This window comes from Anomaloglossus baeobatrachus, chromosome 1 (genome assembly GCF_048569485.1).
Source record: "Anomaloglossus baeobatrachus isolate aAnoBae1 chromosome 1, aAnoBae1.hap1, whole genome shotgun sequence".
In the NCBI taxonomy this organism is placed as follows: Eukaryota; Metazoa; Chordata; class Amphibia; order Anura; family Aromobatidae; genus Anomaloglossus; species Anomaloglossus baeobatrachus.
In genome coordinates this window covers 862,222,813-862,245,752 of record NC_134353.1, presented here as the reverse complement: position 1 = coordinate 862,245,752, position 22,940 = coordinate 862,222,813, and the positions used below count along the sequence as shown (strand labels likewise).

Below are 22,940 nucleotides of genomic sequence, written 5' to 3'. Positions count from 1 at the left end.
GCTCTTCCGTTGGGTAGAGGTGCGCCTTGTGACCGCCCCGCCGGAGGTGTCCGGCCAAAAATTTCAGAAGTCGCCATCTTTGGCGCGAAAAGGTCCCGCTCGAGCGTCTTCTCGAGTAGCAGAGGCGCGAAGGCCAAAACCCCGCCCCAATAGAGGAGGGGCCGGAAAGAAGCTAAGGGGGACGCAATGGCGGCTGGCTGCATGTGAGGTGGCTATAAAAGCAGGGACGCCAGGACCCTGTGGCCATCTTGTTGCTAGTTCCTGGAAAGCACGACTGCCGAGATGTCCACTCCAATCAATAACAGCGAGACCCCCGCGCCCGGCACGGCGACGTGGTTGAGGGACCGGACCGTCCCGCTGAGTAATCATCTGCAGGCCCATATGCAACTCCTCCTGGAGGAGTGGGAGACCGACATGGCGGACGTGGTGGCTGCTATGTGGAGAAGCGAGGTAGAAGAGGATTTGGAGGAGCTGGTAAGCGACCCACGCCCCTGTATTCCTGAGGGATCGGCCATTGGAGCTGAAGGGCCCGGCCGGCTTCCGCTCACCCTGCCTCTCTCCCCGCTACCCGTGATAGCTGCTGCCGCCCCGCCATTAGGCCCGCTACCTGTCCACCCGGTAGTGATACCCTGCCAAGCCGCCTCGGCGAGCGAGCCGGCTGCAGACGTCCAGGACGTCCCTGAAGTGCACCAGGGGGAACCGCTAGGACCGCGGCCCCTTAACAGCATGGTGCCAGAAGTCCCGGCAGTGATTGTGCCAGACCCCGAGCCCGGGACCGTGGCCTGGATGAAAGCCCGGGTGATTCAATTCCACCAGCGTCAGCAGGATCAGATCTTCAGGATCATGGAGCAGTGGACCAACGAGGTGGAGATGCTGATTACTACTGCCCCGATGTACGGAGGGGGAACAGATGTAGCAGAACCGACTGGTGACCCACGTCCCTATGTCCTACCAGGACCGGCCGCTGCGGCTGAGGGGCCCGGCCTAGTCTCGACCTATGCATCATCCTTGCCGTTACTTCTGGGGCGCCTCAGTGTAAGCTCGCCTGAACTGCTGCCCCATGCTGCTGCAGAGGGCTCTGATGTGCTGGATGCTGGAGGCCAGGAGGCTGCGGCAGCTGGCGGTAACCCGCCTGGCGCAGGCACAAGAGATGATGACTCCGATCCCAGCCCCGGGTCCGCTGCTGAGTTTGAAGAGGCGAGTGAGCGTTCCCGCTATGTGGGATACCCCATGGTTTTCCATACCCCGCGTACCGGTGGAAATGGGTACCGGGTACCCCTGTCACAGCAGGCATGTCAGTGCATGTTTGATATGCTGGTGGCAGAGGATGGGTCCGCCTCAGCAGAAGAATCTGAGTAAGGCAGCGGAGCACCGTTGTCCAGTCCCCGTTGGAACCACTAAGGTGTTTGACTGAGTTTGTTTGAAGTGTTTTGTGAAAATGATAAGATGATAACCGAACAGTCACCTGATTCTACCGTGATTTGGAAACCGGCCGTTGCCGGCACCGTTGTCCCCGTGGGGACCGTTCAAAAGGTTGCATAAGGGACTCCTTATGGACAAGCCCGTGAACTTGCAGGGCAACCACAGACGTTAGTGGCTTGTAAATAAGTTGAGTTACCGTTACCGTTTCCGCATTTACCGCCTCCGGAGAGGCAGGTTGGAGGGAGGGCCCACAGCAGAGCAGGCTGGGGCCCAGTAACCACAGGAACCGGTGGCTACCCTCTGGAGGGGAAGGACAGATCCTGCTCGGATAACTTGTGCTGGACTGGGGTCAAGGGGTGCTGCCTGGGTTTTAGGGGCAGCATCAGGGCCAGGTTACTTGGGTGGGAGAGAGCGGAGACCGTAACCGTTAACCGTTTTAATGTTTGCAACGTTTAAGAATTGAACCTCCCGCTGTGGGATGATGCCATAAGTTGTAAATATGTTACTGTTTTTATTTCTTACAGAAAAACAAAAAGGAAAATAAAACCGGTGTTGGACGGGCAGCCCGAGGACGGTCTGCGTTTTGCTAAGGGGGAATGTGACGCACTGGGCAAGCCAGGGGTCACAGGTCACAACACCACACGCACCCCACATTCCCTGCAGGTACACAGAAGGTCAAAACTAAAATCCTTGTTGCCTTCCTCCAGGGGCTGGTGTCCACACCAGGGGGTGGGCCAGGCGGTTGGCTCCACCCACCAAGGAGTTCACAGCCCTGGAGGCGGGAGAAATCAGGCAGATAGAGAAAGGAAGTGGAAGTTGAAGCCAGACTAGAGTCTGAGGAAGAGTTAAGCTAGGGAAGTGAAGGAGTAAAGATAGAGAAAGGAGGAGGAAGTGGAAAGAAGTGGAAGTTCAAAGTGAGAGGAAGTGGTAGAGGAGCTAAAGGAAAAGCAACAGAGAAAGTGACAGAAAGAAGCCTGAAGTTAGTCCGGGTGTGTGCCCTGGACTGAGACAGCAAGGTTGGCAGACGGCGGTGACCGTCTACAGGCGAGACTGATTGGACGTTGCCGAAAGAACCGTGGACGGGTGGTGACCCGGCGGTACCGGAGCGATATACGAAGATTAGTCAGCACCAGGACAGGGGCTTTTCGGATCCCGGCAAGGCTAGGAGTCGCCAAATTTGCCAAATCCGTCAGTGAAGAGGACGTCTGTCTCCCAACAACCAAGTCCCGTTTGAAGGCAACAGTCCGATCGTTAAGGGGAGACACCGTCACCGCCAAGGCACCAGTTTCCCAGGGCCAGCGCCTGCGGGCAAGAGTGGAGCTCCTCCGGCTCATATCTAAGCTGGGGAGCGGGTTACCGGTGGGAACCCATCGCTACCAAACAACAACACATAGGTGAAGGGAAGAGACCGTCACCGTCAACTGCAGGGGATATCAGCAGCGCAACCGTCTGAGGGACCCGTCCAACCAGCCGTTTGTTTACCGAGAGCTGTGTCGTGTTTACTGGCTGAGTGAGTACCTCCGTGCCGTGCGGCACAGCGCTGCCCCTGCACCTCCACAGGCCCCATACCCGCCTGTCCACCATCCAACCCCATCACTGGGCCCCGGGATCACCAACCCCTACCCACGGAGGGGCAACACAACAACTGGCTGCTCCATACCATCACTCCCGGGATCCCCAGCCAGAGCAGCGGTGGTGTACACCTAATCACCACAACCGTGGGTGGCGTCACGGACAATAAACTATCCCCACGCCCAAACCCCCATTCACTCACGGGCGAGGAGCGCCGCTCGAGTCCCTCGGGATCCGGCCCATCGCTCGAGTCACCGAGCAGCGGCAGCAGCGGGCCGCAGCAGCCGCAGCGGCAGCCGGACCCGAGCAGTAGGGAGAGCGCGGCGTCCCCTCCTCCGCCCGCGACACTGGTTTACTCACTTGAGATGTTAACTGGTTGCCCGAGGCCAGCTGGTTTCCCCGTTGTCCCAGTGCCAGTCTGGTTCTCTAGTACCTTCTTTTCCTGCACCTGTCTCTTGTAAGTGGGTCCCCGTGGTATGGAACACTGGGGGTCCCCGGTTTGTGGTTTGTCCACCTCTGCCCGCCGGACAGTAGTATGAACCCTGTGGGGATGGAGTCTCTGGTCCTGTCCCAGGCTCTCTCTGTGCTACTGAGTCTTCGGATTCTTTCGGGTCAGCAAGGTCCTTGATGGTCCCCTTTGCTGTGCAGGTGTTAACAGGCCGGCTTGCAGCTCTTTCCTGTCCTAGGGTCCTGTACCCCTTCGGTGCGTAGTTCCGGGAGTACTCCACCGTACTCCACTGGCAACCACCTCTCCTGGGTACCAGGTCACCGTTAACCCGAGTCAGGATGCTCCTCAGTCACACCCTCCACCTATCCCAGACTTAGACTGACTTCAACTAACTACTCTCCACAGTCTGCCCCTCCCACCTGGTCAACTAGTGGACTGGAGTGCCTCCACCTCTAGGCGGCCATCCATTGGTCCCACCCTAGCTGGGTACCATTCTATGGGGGATTGTTGGGGAAAACTGAGATTACCTGGGTTTTTGGTGTTACCGGCACTGGGGTGTTGGGTCCCTACGGGGGTAGGCCTTGCATCCTTGTGGGGATTCAGAACCTTGTAACCCCCTGATGGTTTCAGGGGTACTACAGTACCCATCTGCAGAGGTTCAAAATGGCTACTAACATGTTTATCATTGACGATGACATCATCAGCATAATTATTCTGATCATCTACATGCTGGAGCACACTTTGAATAGTCTACGGGAGAAGGTGGTGGTCTCAGAGAAAGAAGAGAAAGCAGAGGAGGATGAGGAAGGGAGACCAATATCCTTAAAGTTCGGACTGTCGCCACATGGGTGAGTGGCATGGGAGGGTGGAGTACAGCGATTGAGGGGAGCTTATGGTACCATACAAACTGGTAGTGAAGGTGCAGGAGCCAAGGATCATATTAAGGAGGACAAAGCGGAAGAGGTGATGGGTGATGGGCGCGCAACAGTCAGGAAATAAAGAAGATATTGATCTCCACTCTGTTGTCTATTGGTGGGAGGGGATGGATGAAGCATGCTTGAGTGTTACCTCGCCACCAACACACCATGGACTTGGACTTCACGGAAGCACCTGACATGCGCGTCTTTTTCGCGTCTGTAACATGATTCCTGAAATGTTAGAATTATAAATAGTGTCGACTACTGGATTGCCACTCTGTTAGATTCCGAGTACAAGAGTAAATTTTGCCAGGAAAGGGAAGTGCGCATGCTGGAGTTTTGGAACCAACTTGTACACAATCTTAAGAGTGGTTTTCTCCAAGGCAGCAATGAGGTACACAGCGTACATCACTGATCTAGACTTCCAACTATGGGGACATTGAGTCGTCATTGCAGAAATATTAGCAGGAACAGTTTAAGTGGCAGAAGCAATGTCATACACATTTTTTAGACTATCCTGTGCACCAATTGAACAGAGTACAAGTGTGACGCATAGTGAACAACTGAAAGGATGATGCAGGAGTATCTAGAGCTCAATATTGATGCCATTAGGTGGGGTTGGACTCTTGCATTTTGATCTTCGAAAATGGAAGAGTGGCCTGAGCTCACAGTCACACCTTGGAGGTTTTGTCATGCCTGGCAGTCAGGGTTCTCAAAGAATGTGTCTTCAGCACTGCAGGTAGTGTCCTGATGGATAAAAGCATCTGGCTATCCTCTGAAAGTGTAGACCGCCTAACTTTTATCAACATGAACAAGTTATGGATCTCCAATGACTTTTCCACCTCAGTCGCAGACTGTGAAGACCAGGCGACAATGTAGTTTTCAGTATGCTACATTCATCTTGCATTATTGCAGTCTGTAACACCTTTGTCATGGCTTCTGTGGCTGCATCTCCTGCTGCTGATCATGTTACTAACAAGTGTCTTGCTGGCACAACAACCAAGTGGTGTGCACCACTGTTACTTTTACAATTTAGCTTTTTATATATGAAGCAACTAATATTCCTCCTATTTCTCCTCCTTTTGCTTCCTCCTGAATAGTGTTGAGCCACCCCCCTAGTGTTCGAGTTAGATTCGGTTCGTCGAACGGCAGCTCGGTTCGACGAACGTTCAACGAACACCTTCGAACCCCATTGAAAACAATGGCAGGCAAACAAAAACACATACAAACACATTATACATGTACACATAAAGTTAATAAACATTACCATTACACTTACAGGTCCCCGCGACGCGTCTTGCACTCTGTCTCCCGACACTTTTCCTTCCGATCATCGCTGCGCCCTCCCGGTAACCAGCACTGATGATAGGACCTTCCGTGATGACATCATAGCATGTGACCTGTCACGTGTGTATTATCTCATTGGCTACAGACTGGTCACATGGCTAGATGTCATGCTAGGTCCTGTAAGTGCATCTCTCCGGTACGCGGTGCTCGTTTAAGCATCGCCGTGTACCGGCGAGATGCTTGGGCTCATGCTTGGCTCCCCGTTCCTGCATGTGGGTGCTCTTTACAGAGTCAGCCCACATGCAAGGACTGGATGCCACAGCCGGTGAATAACGGAGATCACCGTTGCTATAGTAACCCACCTGTCAGATTACTTTAGCAATGGTGGCAGCGGTGACGTCACCGCTTACAACCCGCAGCCTCTGCTCACTCACTGAGTGATTAGACTGCACGGGAGCAGCAGCGTCTTCCTCCCATGCAGTGCTGTCTGATGTAGTAGAGTTGCATGGGTTGAAGGAGAAAGAAGACAGAAGACCAGGATCGTGGAGGGGTGAGAGGGAGAAATAAACATGGAGTCTCTAAGTGTGTCTGTGTATTTATTTCTATTAAAGTATTTTTTCTCTGTGTGGTGTCTTTTTTTTTAACACTTTATTGGAGATTCTTACTGGCCGGGTCAAACTTGCCTGACATTAAGAATCTCTGGCTTAATACTAGCTAGTAAAACAAAGCTAATATTAACCCATTATTACCCAGCTTCAGGGCTGCTGGAAGAGTTGGATACAGCGCCAGATGATAGTGCTTCTATGAAAGTACCATTTTCTGGGGCGGCTGCGGACTGCAATTCGCAGCAGAGGGGCCCAGAAAGCTCGGGCTAACCTAAGCCCATGTTGTTTTTTTTTTAAAATTATTTCATGAAATTCATGAAATAATTAAAAAAAGAGCTTCCCTATATTTTTAGTTCCCAGCCGGATACAAATAGGCAGCTGGGGGTTGGGGGCAGCCGTACCTGCCTGCTGTACCTGGCTAGCATACAAAAATATGGTGAAGCCCACGTCATATTTTTGGTGGGTAAAAAACTCCTGCATACAGTCCTGGATGGAGTATGCAAAGCCTTGTAGTTCTGCAGCTGCTGTCTGCTCTCCTGCAAACACTAGTGAATGTAGCATGCTGAGCCTTGTAGTTCTTCTCCCCCTGTCCAGCATACAGTCCTGGATGCAGCATGCTGAGACTTGTAGTTCTGCAGCTGATGTCTGCTCTCCTGCATACACTAGTGGATGAAGTATGCTGAGCCTTGCAGTTCTGCTCCCCCTGCCTCTCCCTCCAGCATACAGTCATGGATGGAGGATGCTGAGCCTTGTAGTTCTGCAGCTGCTGTCTGCTCTCCTCCATACAGACAGACAGCATCTGCACAACTACAAGGCTCAACATACTCCATTCAGGACTGTATGTAGGAGTTTTTTGCCCCCCCCCCCAAAAAATTACGTGGGCTCTGCCATGTTTTTGTATGCTAGCCAGGTACAACAGGCAGCTATGGGCTGCCCCTAACCCCCAGCTGCCTATTTGTACCCGGCTGGGAACCAACAATATAGGGAAGCCCTTTTTTAATTTTTAAATCTTTCATGAATTTCATGAAATATTTAAAAAAAAAAATGACGAGGGCTTCACCCAATTTTTGTGTCCAGCCAGGTACAACTAGGCAGCCTGGGATTGGAATCCGGAGCGTAGGGTGCCCAAGCTTTCTGGGCACCCCTGCTGCGAATTGCGAAATTTATAGAAGCGCCATCTTCTGGCGCTCTATCCAACTCTTCCAGCTGCCCTGGTGACAGGTGTCTTGCTGGGTAATAATGGTATTAGGGCTAGCTGCATATTATCAACTGGCCCTAAGCCCGAAATTCATGGTGTCACGCCAATACTAGACATGGCCACCATGAATTTCTAGTACAGATAAAAAATAACACAACACACAGAAAAATATTTTTATTAGAGATAAAACACAACACAATTAGTGACTCCATCTTTATTGAAATAAAGAACCCCCCTCCGCAGTAATCCTGGGTCAAGAGTCCCGCGCTGTCCAATCCGGATCCAATATGATCTGATCGGTTTGCTGGAAGGCAAAGCGATCAGATGATGTGTCAGGTTCAAGGGCCTGAATCACATGGCGCAGCAGCTGATTGTATAAACGGCTTTTATACAATCAGCTGATGCATCAGTGCAAAAAAAAAAACTACACACTTCTGTGCAGACTCCTGTCTGACAGCAGCAGCTGATAATTTAGCCGACCGGGCGGTAAAAAGCCGGCCTCATCGCTCGACTTATAGTGTCAGTGTTACGTCACCACCGGAGTCTGCTCCAATGACTTCTGCTCTGATCGCCAGGCGACGCCGTGTTCCTGCCATGTATGGTGCTGGTGATGGGAGAGGAGTCGATGCCAGCAGCACCGGTGGGCGCAGGCTCTGATCATCCACTGGGCTGGGTTATCTTGGGATCTGCAGTACCGCTGGCTGACTGTGGGTGGCATGTGTTATCCAGCTGAAGTTGCCAGCCTTCAGCTACAGCCAATGGGAAGACACCACACCCTTCTTATTCCCCCTCCTGTCACATGACCACTGCCAGAGATAGTTCTGATTTTCCTGGCTCCTGTTACATCCTATTCTGTTTGGTTATTCCTGTGTGCTGACTTCTGCATGTTTTCTGACTACCCTCCTGCCTACTGTTTTTGTACCTCGCTGCCCAATCCGGATTTGACCTCTGCTACGTTTGCTGACTACGTCATTGCCTGCCAATTCTGTCCCTGTTCCGCAATTCCTGGTTTGACCCTGCCTGACTACTACTCTCATCGGACTGCAGCCTTCCACAGGAAGTGATCACCAGGGCCCTGTATAGGGGTTAAAGGGTTTCAGGGTTCTGGGGGTCCTGCTTGGTGAGTGGCTTCCCTCTAGGCTATCCATTACATCCCACCTGAGTCTGTTGACCCAGGCAGGCGTTGCGGTCACCGGACAGAATCAGCTGATTGTATAAAGAAAGAGAGAGAAAGAGAGAGAAAGAGGAGAGAGGAGAGAAAGAGAGAGAAAGAGAGAGAAAGAGAGAGAAGAGAAAGAGAGAGAAAGAGAGAGAGAGAGAAAGAGAGAGAAGAGAGAGAAAGAGAGAGAAAGAGAGAGAGAGAAGAGAGAAAGAGAGAAGAGAGAGAAAGAGAGAGAGAGAGAGAAAGAGAAAGAGAGAAAGAGAGAGAGAAAGAGAGAAAGAGAGAAAGAGAGAGAAAGAGAGAGAGAGAGAAAGAGAGAGAGAGAAAGAGAGAGAGAGAGAAAGAAGAGAGAGAGATAAAGAGTGAAAGGAGAGAGGAGAGAGAAGAGAGAAAGAGGAGAGAGAGAAGGGAGAGGAGAGAGAAGAGAGAGAAGAGAGAGAGGAGAGAGTGGAGAGAGTGGACAGAGAGAAGAGAGAGAGGAGAGAGAAGACAGAGAGGAGAGGAGAGAGCAATGCAGCCTCATTCCGTGAACTGCTCCGATTTTAGAGGTGTGTCCCGCGGGTCACAGCTGATGTCCTGCTGCACAAGAGAGTAACAAGGAAAACTTCAGCTCACCTGCTGCCCAGACTGTGATGCCTTGTGGGTGACTGGAATCCACCGGTGAGTCCCAACCGGTTATGGACAAATGTAGAAGGAAGAAAACGGATCCGGCACAAATTCCTTTTGAAGTAAAATCATCAAAGTCTTTATTGTAACCATTAAAAAACACCGTGAAGACCAAAATAGATGTTATAGCATGAGAACTTTACGCGTTTCGGACTTCAATTTAAAACCACGAAAGAGTCCTTAGTCATCTTGCTGCACAAGACACTATGGTTACTCTGTGGCAATTAATGCCACTGTCCTAGTGTCCACCCCTAATTTTTGGAAATGTGGAGACAACAAGTTAAGCCTGCTTTACACGTTGCAATTTCGCATACGATATCATATGTGATTTGCAACGCCCCCATCGTATTTGCGGCACGTTCAATTTGTTGAACGTGCCGCACAAACGATTAACCCCGTCACACGTACTTACTCGTCCATACGACCTCGATGTGGGCGGCGAACGTCCACTTCCTGGAGTGGGAGGGACGTTCGGCGTCACATCGATGTCATGCGGCAACCGGCCAATAGAAGTGGAGGGGCGGAGATGAGCGGGACATAAACATCCCGCCCACCACTTTCCTTCCATTCCTTCCGCATTGCTGGCCGGGAGCCGCAGGACGCGGGTAAGATCTATTCAATGTTCCCGTGGTGTCACACACTGCGATGTGTGCTGCCTCGGGAACATTGAACAACCTCACGTTCAATTCATGAGGAATGAACGACGTGCATGCGATGAACGGATTTTCGTTCAATCGCAATCGCACGTACCTGTCACACAATGCAATGTACCTTACGATGCCGGATGTGCGTCACTTACGACGTGACCCCGCCGACACATCGTAAGATATATTGTAGCGTGTAAAGCGGGCTTTAGATTTCCAAGTTGTGTGTTGTCTGTAGTGGCAGGTGTCTCAGAGCACCATCTACCTGTTACTGATCATGTTTAAGCTAGAAATGCAGAGCCAATGCTTGTACCAGGCCCTGTCCCTTGCATCCATGCTGCGCCATTATACTATTTGTACTTTGGGGAAATTGATGCCACTTTTCCTGGTGTCTGCTCCCAGGAAATGTGGAGCTTCCAAGTTGAGTCCCCAAGTTGTGTGTTGTTTGTAGTGGCAGAGGTCTCAGAGCACCAGGCCTACACCTGTCACTCACCCACCCCAATATTTCTTATGGTAATAGTCTAGAAAGCGAATGGCTGTGCCACAACAGTGTGGCTCCGCTGTAAAATATTTGAGCTGTTTTTGGCAGCTTTTGAGCCCCCCTAGTGGTGTTGTCTATGGCTTTGTTTTTGCCTCCTATTGAAGAATTAATGGGGTTTGGAAATGTTCATCTGACCTTTCGTCACTCTAAGGCGGGCTTTGCACACTACGACAATCGCAGGTGCGATGTCGGTGGGGTCAAATTGAAAATGACGTACTTCCGGCATCGCATGCGACATCGTAGTGTGTAAAGGCTCGATGATACGATTAACGAGCGCAAAAGCATCGTAATCGTATCATCGGTGGCAGCGTCGGCGTAATCCATAATTACGCTGACGCGACGGTCCGATGTTGTTCCTTGCTCCTGCGGCAGCACACATCGCTGTGTGTGAAGCCGCAGGAGCGAGGAACATCTCCTACCGGCGTCACCGCGGCTTCCGTAGAATATGCGGACGGAAGGAGATGGGCGGGATGTTTACATCCCACTCATCTCCGCCCCTCCGCTCCGATTGGCTGCCTGCCGTGTGACATCGCAGTGACGCCGCACGACCCGCCCCCTTAATAAGGAGGTGGGTCGCCGGCCAGAGCGACGGTCGCAGGGCAGGTGAGTGCATGTGAAGCTGGCGTAGCGATATTTTTCGCTACGCCAGCTTTCACAAGATATTGTACCTGCGACGGGGGCGGGGACTATCGCGTGCGACATCGCAGCATTGGCTTGCGATGTCGCAACGTGCAAAGCCCGCCTAACTGTTTGGCGAACACATTTAGTGAACCTTGGGAGGTTTGCTCATTTCTAATCACGGCATTCTGGAACAGTTACATAACAAATTGTGATGTCTATTTTGTCCTATTATCCTTGTCCTTGTGAAAATGACAAATGTTGACCTAATATAAATTTTTTGGAAACAAATGCAGTTTTTTTTTCAAGGTCCTAATGTTATAAAATTCCCTGAATCACCTGCGGGTTAAAAATACTCACTATACCCCTAAATGAATTTCATGAGACGTGAAGTTTCCAAAATGACTTGTGGGTTTATGGGGGTTTTGTTTTGGGGGGGATTGCTGTTTTTTTTTTGTTTTTTTATTTTAGCTGCGCTACCAATGGCATCCACAATTTATTCAAACAAAATCTGCGTTCCAAAAGCCAAATGGTGCTTTTTCCCTTCCCAGGCCCCTTGCGAGAATGAAAAACTTTAGGCTAAAGAAATTTAATAGAAAAAACGAATCATTCATTATGACAGCATAGTCATGTGAGTTAAAAATGGTCACCAGTGTACTTGATCAATTCCTTGAGGGGTTAAAGCCTGCTTTACACCATACGATCCAGCATACGATATCGTATGCGATCGTACCCGCCCCCATCGTATGTGCGGCACATTCAATTTGTTGAACGTGTCGCACAAACAATTAACCCCCCCCGCGTCACACGTACTTACCCGTCCATACGACCTCGATGGGGGCGGCGAACATCCACTTCCTTGAGTGGGAGGGACGTTTGGCGTCACATCGATGTCACGCGGCAGCCGGTCAATAGAAGCGTAAACATCCCGCCCACCCCTTCCTTCCGCATTGCCGGCAGGGAGCCGCAGGACGTAGGTAAGATCTGTTCATCGGTCCCGTGGTGTCGCACACTGTGATGTGTGCTACCTCGGGTACGATGAACAACCTGATGTTCAATTTTTAGGAATTGAACGACGTGCGTGCGATGAACGTTTTACCGTTCAATCGCAATCGCACGTAGCTGTTACATGCTACAATGTAACTTACGATGCCGGATGTGTGACACTTGCGACGTGACCCCGCCGACACATCGTAAGATATATTGTAGCGTGTAAAGCGCTCTTAAGTCTCCAAAATGGGGTCATTTTTGGAAGCTCTGATTGTTTTTTGTATTTCAGGTGCTCTGCATATAAGACATGGAGTCAACAATCTATTTCAACCAACTTTGTGCTACAAAAATCAAATAGTTCTCTTTTCTTTCCAAATCCTACCTTTTGCCCAAACTTTAGTTTGTGACCACATACGATATATTATAGTATGATAAATTGTATGACATATTGTTAGATCTGGGTGGTGGAAACACTGGACCGTACACCAGACTCCCCTAGTGAGGCAACCAGGCCAGTCACCCCGCCCGAGGCCTTGATGCACGGCAGCCGAAGCACTCCTGGAAGCAAGACAGTCTGTCCAGAGAACTGGGAAGTGGATGTTCCTGGGACCTCAGAGTTCCAGAAGGTAGTCCGGTTGACGAGGCTCAGGTTCAGATGCCGAGTTGAGATGTCAGGCGGAATCCGGAACCAGCTGAGCAAGAGGACAGGTCACCAAATGGAGCCAGGGATCGGAGACCGGTGGGACTGAAGAGGTGGTGGAATCCTCAGCCGACAGGAGTTCTGAAGCAGTCGTGGTTAGGACCGGTTGGCGTGGCAGGACAGGCTCTGCGAGACAGACAAGGGTTAATACCGGACAAGGCAAAAAGAGGACCTGAACTCCTAGCTTACTAAACACATAGAACAGGCCCCGCCCACCTGGAAGAAGAATCCTCTTATACCCTGTACCTGCATGGCCAATATCCTGTTTCTGGACGCTGGCCCTTTAAGAGAGGGTTAATGCGCATGCGCGAGGCCCGAGTGCTGGAGGCCAGGGAAGGAAGCGGTGCAGAGGAAGCAGGAGTGCCCGGCAGAGTGTTCTGCGTCGCAGAGGGGCGCCTGGAGCGAGGAACAGGACGCATGGAGAACGCCGGCGAGGGAGAGAGAGCAGGAAGGCCGTGGAGAGGAGGACTGGGAACCGGAGTGGTGAGCAGGGAGCGCCGTCGGGAACCAGGGAGCGTGACACGGGGCCCGGGGAGCGTGACACATATCCTGGTGAACATTTTAGCCCTTGTGAAAATTAGAAATTTAGGACTAAAACAATATTTTATTGAAAAAATGTAATTTTTTATTTTCATATCCCAGTATTCTAAAGGTTTGTTAAGTGTCTCAAAATACTCACCATAACACTAGATGAATTCTGAGACAAATCTTGTTTCAAAAAGGGGTCACTTATGGACTTTTCTATTGTTTTGGTATGTGAGGAGCTGTGCAATTGTGACGGCATCCAAAATCTATCCCAGCCAAATTTGAGTTCCAAAAATCAAATAGTGGTTCTTCCTTTCTGACCACTGCCATGTGCGCAAATAGTAGTTTTTGACCACATATGAGAAATTGCCATGTTTGAAAGAAATTGTGTAATAAGTAGTAGGGTCCATTTTCTCTTATTACTTTTGTAAAAGTGAAAAATTTGGGGCTAAAGTAATATATTAGTGTAAAAAGTAACCACATTTTTCTTTCCACTTTGCCTTAAAGAGAATCTGTCAGTAGATTTTTGCTACCTCATCTGAGAGCACCATGATGATGGCAAAGAGATCCTGAATCCAAAAATGTATCACTTAGATTACAGGGTGCAGCCGTTCTTACACAACAGAGCCTTTAGATTTAGCCATGCAGCAGAGCTGAATAATCTGCCCCCGTCCACGCCAGGCTCTTAATAGAGATTGTTCTTTGATAGTTAGATGTCAATTACAGCAGGGGGCGTGCCGGCAGCCTTGTATGTGAATTTCTAGTCCTGTAATGATAAGGGTCCTGCTGCTTAAACAAACCTAGCAAATAAACAAAAAATCAGACTGAGACAAGGCAGGCATGCCTGAAGTTTCTGTGTTAACCCTTGCAGCATGCTAGCTTCAGCTTACATAGCAAAAACGTGCTAACAAATTCCCTATAAATCCTGTGACGCACCTGAAGGGTTAACAAATTTACTGATAGCAGTTTGGAATCACTTTAGAGCTGTAGATCTTAATATGAACATCACTTTTGGGGGAGTCTCAAACTTAAAACTGAATAGTTTCATATAAAAATGTGTTAATTTCTTTGAAACGTTTCTGCTCAAAAATAATCTCGACAAAAGTAGACATATAGGAAATGTTGTTTAGGCTTAAGGGTATGAGAACAATCTACACTGAATGGCAGGCAAAGAGATGTTGGAATATGTGTGTTAAAATCGTTAGTGTTTGATCGCCTAATTGTCCAAACGTCGTTTGCAGTAATTAACGTATTTTTCGGACTATAAGACGCACCCTGCTTTTAGAAGAGGAAAATAGGAAAATAAAATTTTAAGCAGAAAATGTGGTGATGACACACTGTTATGGGGCGAGGATCTGCTGCTGACACTGTTATGGGGGTAATGTCCCCAAATTCTCTACTAAGGTACCCCATCCTGGTAATGATCCTCCTGCCTTGTATATACAGTATATGTCCCTCATCCTGGTATATACCCTTATCCTGCTATATACCGTCATCCTGGCATATGGCCGCATCCTGCTATATACTGGCATATGGCACCATTCTGCTATATAACCCATCCTGGCATATGGCCCCATCCTGCTATATACCCCCATCCTGCTCATATACCCCCATCCTGCTCATATACCCCCATCCTGCTCATATACCCCCATCCTGCTATATACCCCCATCCTGCTCATATACCCCCATCCTGCTCATAATATACCCCCATCCTGCTCATAATATACCCTTATCCTGCTCATAATATACCCTTATCCTGCTCATAATATACCCCCATCCTGCTCATTATATACCCCCATCCTGCTCATAATATAGCCCCATCCTGCTATATGCCCTCATCCTGCTATACACCCCCATCCTGCTATATACCCCCATCCTGCTATATACCCCCATCCTGCTATATGCCCTCATCCTGCTATACATCCCCATCCTGCTATATACCCCCATCCTGCTATATACCCCCATCCTGGTATACGGCCCACATCTTCTGGCACATAAAAAAAATAAACTATACATAAACTATACATACTCACCTTTCCTCACTCCTTGTAGCATCTCTCCTCCTCCGTCTATGTCAGCAGCAGTGTCGCTGACCTGTGTGGAGCCGGCCACGATCCCTGCAGCATCGCGATGTCCTCCTGTCTGTGGTGGCGGTGGCTGCGTGTAGACACGTGCGCACAGTGATGACGTCAGCGCTGTGCGCACCGCTAGTCTCCACACAGCTGCCGCTGGCACAGACAGGAGGACATCACGGTGCTGCAGGGATCATGGCCGGGGAGTATATTGATTCACTGCACCCCGCGCTGATAATGATGCTCGGGGGGGGGGCAGTGAATACAGTCGCACATGATCACTCCAGGCTGTAGTTGCCAGGGGTGATCACGCGTGTCGGCTATTTATCCCCTGCCCATCATCCCGCCCACCTGTGAGCGCCGGCTTCAGCGCTGAGAGATGATGGGCGGGATGATGGGCGTGCATATTAAATGAGCGGGTCCATGTGGTCACGGCAGGCGCTGCTACAGCCTGCTCGTGCCGCCGATGACCCGCTCCACCGCAGCACCCTCATTCCCCGCAGCCCTACATTCAGACTATAAGATGCACCCCCCACTTTCCCCCAACAGTTGTGGTAAAAAAGTGCGTCTTATAGTCCGAAAAATACGGTAGACAATTTTAGCGTATCATCTAAAGATTGCACAATTTGGATTTCTGCACCAAGTTTACGAAAACAATTATCTTTTTTTAAAGCATAAACCACTCAATGAATGATGAATGAGAATTTTTGGCAATATTGTCTAGTCGCTTTACCCATTTGTATTACACAATTATTGTGAACTATGGGTCAAACACATTCAAAGCTGAGCAATTATCGACGTCTCTAAAAGCACCTTTATGAGTTCATACTGAAGCAAGTAACTCATTGGGGTCAAATCCATCAAAAATACATAATACAAAAAGTCAACAGTGTTTTCTCTCTGACAGTCAGTTCACTCAATGTTCTCTTAACTTAAGGAAGCCTTGCCATAAATATTTATTTTCATTAAATGTATGATGTGTAGTGTGAGTGTATTAATATACTCACCTACTGCCGCCTTCTCCAGGATGCAGTGCTGCTCTGCTCCTCTTCTCAGTGATGTCACTGCTCTCCAGAGTCTCGGAGTCACATTGCGCTCTGCATGACCTGGAAGTAGCTTTTACTATGTTGCTCCATAGATTTCCACTGTAAAAGAGACTTCTAGTTCATGTATACAGCATAGAGTGAGACTGTCTGAATTGTGGTGAAGTTGCTGAGAAGAGGAGCAAAATGGATCCCTGAGAAAACAGCAGTAGGTGACTACATTAATACACTCACAATACACACCATACTCATATACACACATTTAATGAAAAAAATATACAGTACAGTGCTTCTTTTATACTATATTTACATCTATTAAAATAATTCAACCTTGCTCAATGCCAGCTGAATTGATCGGTTCTACACCTAAAGCCTCTCTCTTGTCATGGAGGTTGCATACAGTGGATAGCTTTTAGCAACAACAGGAAGAAAGGAGACTGGAGACGGGATAGTATGAACCTTGACTGAGTAGCCAGCTGGGGCATCCAAATCCTTTGCCCACAACTACCGCCCCCGCACCAGTCTACATGATGACAGCAACACATCTCAAAAAAGTTGGGACATAGCCAGGTCTACCTTTGTGTAGCATCCACTCTTCTTCTCATAACAGTCTGTCAATGTCTTGAAGATTAGGAAACAAATTGCTGGAGTTTTGGGAGAGGAATGTTGTCCAATTCTTGTCTGATGTAAGATACTAGCTGCTCAACGATTCTAGGTCTTGTTTTACTTTCATAATGCGCCAAATGTTTTCAAATGTTGAAAGGTCTTGAGGCGGCCAGTTCATCACCAATGCTAGTTTTATAAGCCATGTTGTTGTGACGGATGCAGTATGTGACTTAAGGGCCATTTACACGCTGCGACATCGCTAACGATATATCATCGGGGTCACGGTGTTTGTGACACACATCCGGCGTCGTTAGCGACATCACAGCGTGTGACACCAATGAGCGACGATCAACGATCGCAAAAGAGGCAAAAATCGTTTGTCTGAGAGAGGTCGTTTATTTATGAAAAATCGTTGTCTGGTCAGTAGCGATGTTGTTCCTCATTCCTGCGGCATCACACATCGCTATGTGTGACACCGCACTAGCGCCGAACATCTTCTTACCTGCATCCACCGGCAATGAGGAACGAAGGAGGTGGGCGGCATGTTCCAGCCGCTCATCTTCGCCCCTCCTCTGCTATTGGATGGCTGCCGTGTGACGCCGCTGTGACGCCGCACGAACCGCCCCTTTAGAAAGGAGGCGGTTCGCCAGCAAGAGTGACGTCGCAGGGAAGGTAAGTGCAAGTGACAGGTGTTAGCGATGTTGTGCGCCACGGGCAGCGATTTGCCCGTGATGCACAACCGACGGAGGAGAGTATGCTCACTAGCGATATTGGTACCGATATCGCAGCGTGTAAAGTACCCTTTAGTGTTGTCGTGCCTAAATATGCAAACCCTTCCCTGAAATAGACAATGTAGCATATATTTTTTTTTAAATTTTGTACTTAACGGTCTCCATTGATAGTGTCTTTCAAGATGTGTGAGCTGCTTATGCACTAATGCAACCCCATACCATCAGAGATGCAAGATCTGTGCCCTAATATTAAGGGGTACTTTGCACGCTGCGACATCGCTAGCCGATGCTAGCGATGCCGAGCGCCATAGTACCCGCCCCTGTCGCACATGCGATATCTTGTGATAGCTATCGTAGCGAACATTATTGCTACGGCAGCTTCACATGCACTTACCTGCCCTGCGACGTTGCTCTGGCCGGGCACACGCCTCCTTCCTAAGGGGGCGGGTCGTGCGGCATCACAGCGACGTCACATGGCAGCCGTCCAATAGAAGTGGAGGGGCGGAGATGAGCGGGATGTAAACATCCCGCCCACCTCCTTCCTTCCGCATAGCCGGTGGAGGCAGGTAAGGAGATGTTCCTCGCTCCTGCGGCTTTACACATCGTATCTCCTATTGGTGCGACATTATGAAAATGTCTGACACTACACAGAACACCGATTTACGATGCTTTTGCGATCGTTTATCGGCGCATCTAGGCTTTACACGTTGCGACGTCATTACCGACGCCGGATGTGCGTCACTTTCGATTTGACCCCGACAATATCGCAGTAGCGATGTCGCAACGTGCAAAGTACCCCTAAGATAGATGTCACAGCACCAACTCACATACCTCTTCAGCCCCGCCTGACTCACCATACTCACCACGTGGTTTCTCCTTGTGTTAGGTCATCCCACTGAGTTGTCTGTTGCATCTCTCCTCTGCACTGCTGCTTCTGCATTAACTTCCATTTGGCCTTAGGGGGGCCCTGCAGGAATTTAATCCTGCTGTGTCCTATAGAGATTAGATTCCCTAACCTACCCTGTGTGAGCAGGTTCAATATTAGGCAATTACTCAAGTAGGAGTTTTGTTGAATTTCTAACATTTTCTAAAAAATGCATTTCAAACTCCACAAAAAATATGAAAGTCAAGTCAGCTGATGTCCAAGGGCTGGTTGCATGTCATTAATTTAGGAACTCGATACAACTTTAGACATCACTTTACTTCAATTGACCATCGATCTACATTCCTCAACATTGATATTGCAACACCAAGGAGGAAAAGTCAAGTTGTGGAAGTCACAAGACATGTTAATGATATGGAAATTGTGAAAAAAATTTAAATTACATTCTTAAAACTTCTCAATTTTTTCATTATTGAATATGAGAACCACTCGTAGAAATACACACATTCACACACCTTAACATACGTAGCTATCAATGAGGTTCATTATGGCTGCCTGAGGAATGTTCTGCCATGCTGAATGCATTTGGCCACACAAATCATGAAGATCTACTGCTAGCAGCTTCCTTTTCAATTTCCAACCAATGACACCCAAAATGTAAATGACTTAAGTCTAGGGATGCTTCAAGTTATAGGTAGCAGGTTTAAGTCATACAGACTGCTGACAGTAGCACAAGCAACATGCGGTCTGGTGTTGTACATTACCAGTTACCAGGCAACTGTGCCACATACCCTGGCAGACCTGCCTTTCAACTTCAACATATGAATGTGTACCACCCCCGTGTCAGCAGCCGAGCTGCTCAGATCCGGATCCGTAGTGCCTCGAGGGGCGTCCGGACCCGGGGGTCTCGCGGCCACTCAAATAAAGGGGGGTATTTACAGGGAGTATGGTATATTGAGAGTTCGTGACGCCACCCGTGGTGTGTGGTAAGACGGAGTACCACCACTGTGGCTGGGAGTACCCAGTGGCGATGGAGTGAGCAGCCAGGTGTTTAACCCCTCCACGTGTAGGGGGAATGCCCCGGGACTCGGTGATGGTGACAGGGATGTGCCATTGGGTAGGTAAGGGTCACTTGCGTACTCACTCAGTATAATAACGCTGACACCGACAACTTCAGTAAACCAAAGTTCTGGATACTGCTGCCGCTGAGGGGGACCACGTTTGAGTCCCGTTTCTGTTGGTGTTGCCTGTTGATCTGTGACCTTTTCCCGTGGCACCTTGTTACTTTCTGGTTGGTCCCTGTAGCCTAAAACTAGTCAGGTCCTGTTCCCCAGTATGGCTAACTGAGTAAGCTTGCACTCAGGGTTCACGCTTGGGATTTCTTGGACCATATTTGTGGAAAGTCCTATCCCTCTCATTGCGCTAGTACCCCGATTTTGGAGCAGGTGGAGAGCGGATCTTGAAGGCTCTGTTCTCGTCGGGCAAATTGTCAGGTTGCCTGAAGCTACTCCCTGACCTAGAGTCCACGTACCCCGTCGTGCCCTGGTCTCAGCCCGGTGATGGTACAAGGCCGCTGTCTGTCCTCCATGACAAGGCCGTGCCCCTTGTCACGATCCCCTGTGACCGGGGGTCCAGCTTCTACCAGGCCCAGACCAACGTCTGCTACCTAGTAGTTCCAAGGAGCCAAGCTCCGGATCTCCACTCTCCTTCACTTCCAACACTACACTAGCCTACTCCTGACAGTCCTGACCTCCCCTTAACCAACCCCCCACGTGGGAGACCCTATTCCACTCAGGCCGTCCACTGGTGTGTCTGGTGGGTGTGGTGCAGAGTGTTCCTAGGATTTTGATTAGCTGGTTTTGGCAACACCAATTATTAGGGACCCGTAACTAAGGAGGAGGTGGATATTGCACAGAAGGGCAGATTGCACAATACCCTGTGACGACCTGACATATATTTGCACATGTCGTATCACCTGCATTGCCTCTATAAAGGCTCAGAGAGAGCCGAAACGTTGGCGATTTGTGGGTTACTGACTTTTCAGAGATACAAATATCAAGAAAACATCATTTATCTTGTGTGTGCCGGAATTAATTTCCCTAAATTATATCTCAATATTCTTCCTGGCAGCTCTATATCCTAGTTGAGCAGAGCCTTATCTACCTATAATAATTTTGTCTTCAGTGCAATTATAGCCAGAGATTGGTTTGGAGACCACATGAGGAACCTGATAACTCCAAGCCACGTGTTGCTCATGCTATGAGAAGCCTGCATGGCGTAAATGTGCTACCAAAGCTTGCAGCTGCTCTGGACTTGTCTCGCGTTGAGCAAATCTGAGACATTATTGGTCAGTAATTTTAAAGGGAGCTGCCAGCAGTGGATCTTTATTATGTTCACACCCAAGTGCATCTATGGCAGAATATTCCACAGACAACCATTATTAACCTCAACGATTGAACGCAAAGGCATATAAATATAGGTGTTTCTCTGCTGGTGTTTCTATGCCTCGTACTCATACTCGATACTGAATACACTGAATTGTTCTAAAAATTTAGTTTACATTTAGTTTACATTTTTTCATCATTTGCATATCAATACACCGTGTGCAGAATTATTAGGCAAGTTGTATTTTAGAGGATTTTTTTTTTATTATTGATCAACAACTATGTTCTCAATCAACTCAAAAGACTCATAAATATCAAAGCTTAAAATTTTTGGAAGTTGAGGTGTTTTTTTTTTACATTTGGCTATCTTAGGCTGCTTTCACACATCAGTTTTTTTGCATCAGGCACAATCCGGCTCAAAAACCTATGCAATGCATGCGGCGAAAAAAAACAGATACGTTTTTCCATGCGGCCCGTCCGTTTTTTGACGAATGCGGCTTGATACTGAGCATGCACAGTTCAAAAAACCACATCCGGCGGCCGGATGCGGTTTTTGCCATACAAAAAAATGCGCCAGGCAACGTTCCACACAATGACCGCAGGGGAAACACCCACGGAGTGGGCCACTCGAACCGAAGAAATTCGTCCGGAGAGGGATGTAATGTCTCTTGACAAGAAGATCCCCAAGGTTATCCGCTCGCTTGGCCGTCATGAAGGGCCGATTGGACAACACCTCTGCCAAAATAGAGTCGGTTAGTAATACTGACCAGTGTTTGTCCAAAATGCCCCTCATTGTGTCCCACTCATGATTGAAGGTGCTGACAAAACGGACACTCTTATCATGGCTCGGCCGACGTGGGGTGTAACAAAGAAGTTGATTGCGAGGGGTATGTTTGGGGCAGTTGTAACCCTTCTTAACACACCTATTGCCATATCCCCTCGCTTTGAACCTGCACCTGAGGTCAGAGGACTGGGCTTCAAAGGTATCATTAGTAGAGCAAATCAGTTTCATCCTTAGAAACTGTCCGGTAGGGATGGCGCAAATGGTGGCGGACGTATGACTGGATGATGCATGTAACAATGCATTCACCGACGTGTCCTTTCGGAACACGTCGGTCTGTACGCCACCAGACTCATCAACCACAATCCGGACATCTAAAAAAATTAATTTCAGTGCGACTGGATCTATAGGTAAGTTTGATATTGTACGGATTGTGGTTGAGAGTATCAAAAAATGAGCCGAGCTGCTCAGGTGTGCCCTGCCAAAAAATAAAAATATCATCTATGTAGTGGAGCCAGCACTGCACATGGGCACCGCACCTGGCAACTCCATCTCCAAATACCAACCTCTCCCAATAGCCTAGGTAGAGGTTAGCATACGAAGGCGCACAGGCCGCGCCCATTGCAGTGCCGCGCCGCTGCAGATAAAAGATGTCCTTAAAAACAAAAAAAATTGTGGGTGAGGGCAAACCGGAGCAGCTCTACGATCAAGTCATTCAGCGCGCCATCCCGACCGGAGGTGCCAAGGAAGAAACGGATTGCCTCCAGTCCATCTTCATGTCCGATGCAGGTGTACAAAGCATCCACGTCAGCAGAAACCATGAGCATGTCCTTATCCATAAAAACGCCATCAAGATGCCTCAGGACGTCCGTGGTGTCCTTCACATAGGAGGGCAAGCATTCAACCAGTGGTTTTAAATAGAAATCAATAAATTGACAAATTGGGTTACAAAGCCCTCCTATGCCGGACATGATCGGACGTCCCGGGGGGGTTGAGGGCGTTTTTATGGATTTTTGGCAGCAAGTAAAAGGTAGGGACACGTGGAGAGCCAATGAGCAGTCCCTCGAGCCTCTTCTTGTCAATGATCCCTAAATCATGGGCGCGCAGCAAGATCCTATGAAGTTCTTGGGAGAATGTTTTCAAAG

At 49.1% G+C, this 22,940-nt stretch overlaps 1 long non-coding RNA gene across 1 annotated transcript in view; it reads right to left on the bottom strand.

Moving 5' to 3' along the window:
• Positions 1-12,538: 12,538 nt before the first annotated feature.
• Positions 12,539-22,940, bottom strand: part of LOC142301458 (uncharacterized) — a 79,115-nt gene continuing 68,713 nt past the window's right edge. The window contains exon 3 of the long non-coding RNA XR_012752808.1: positions 12,539-12,896. This is a non-coding gene — a long non-coding RNA (uncharacterized LOC142301458). The remainder of the gene's footprint in view (positions 12,897-22,940) is intronic.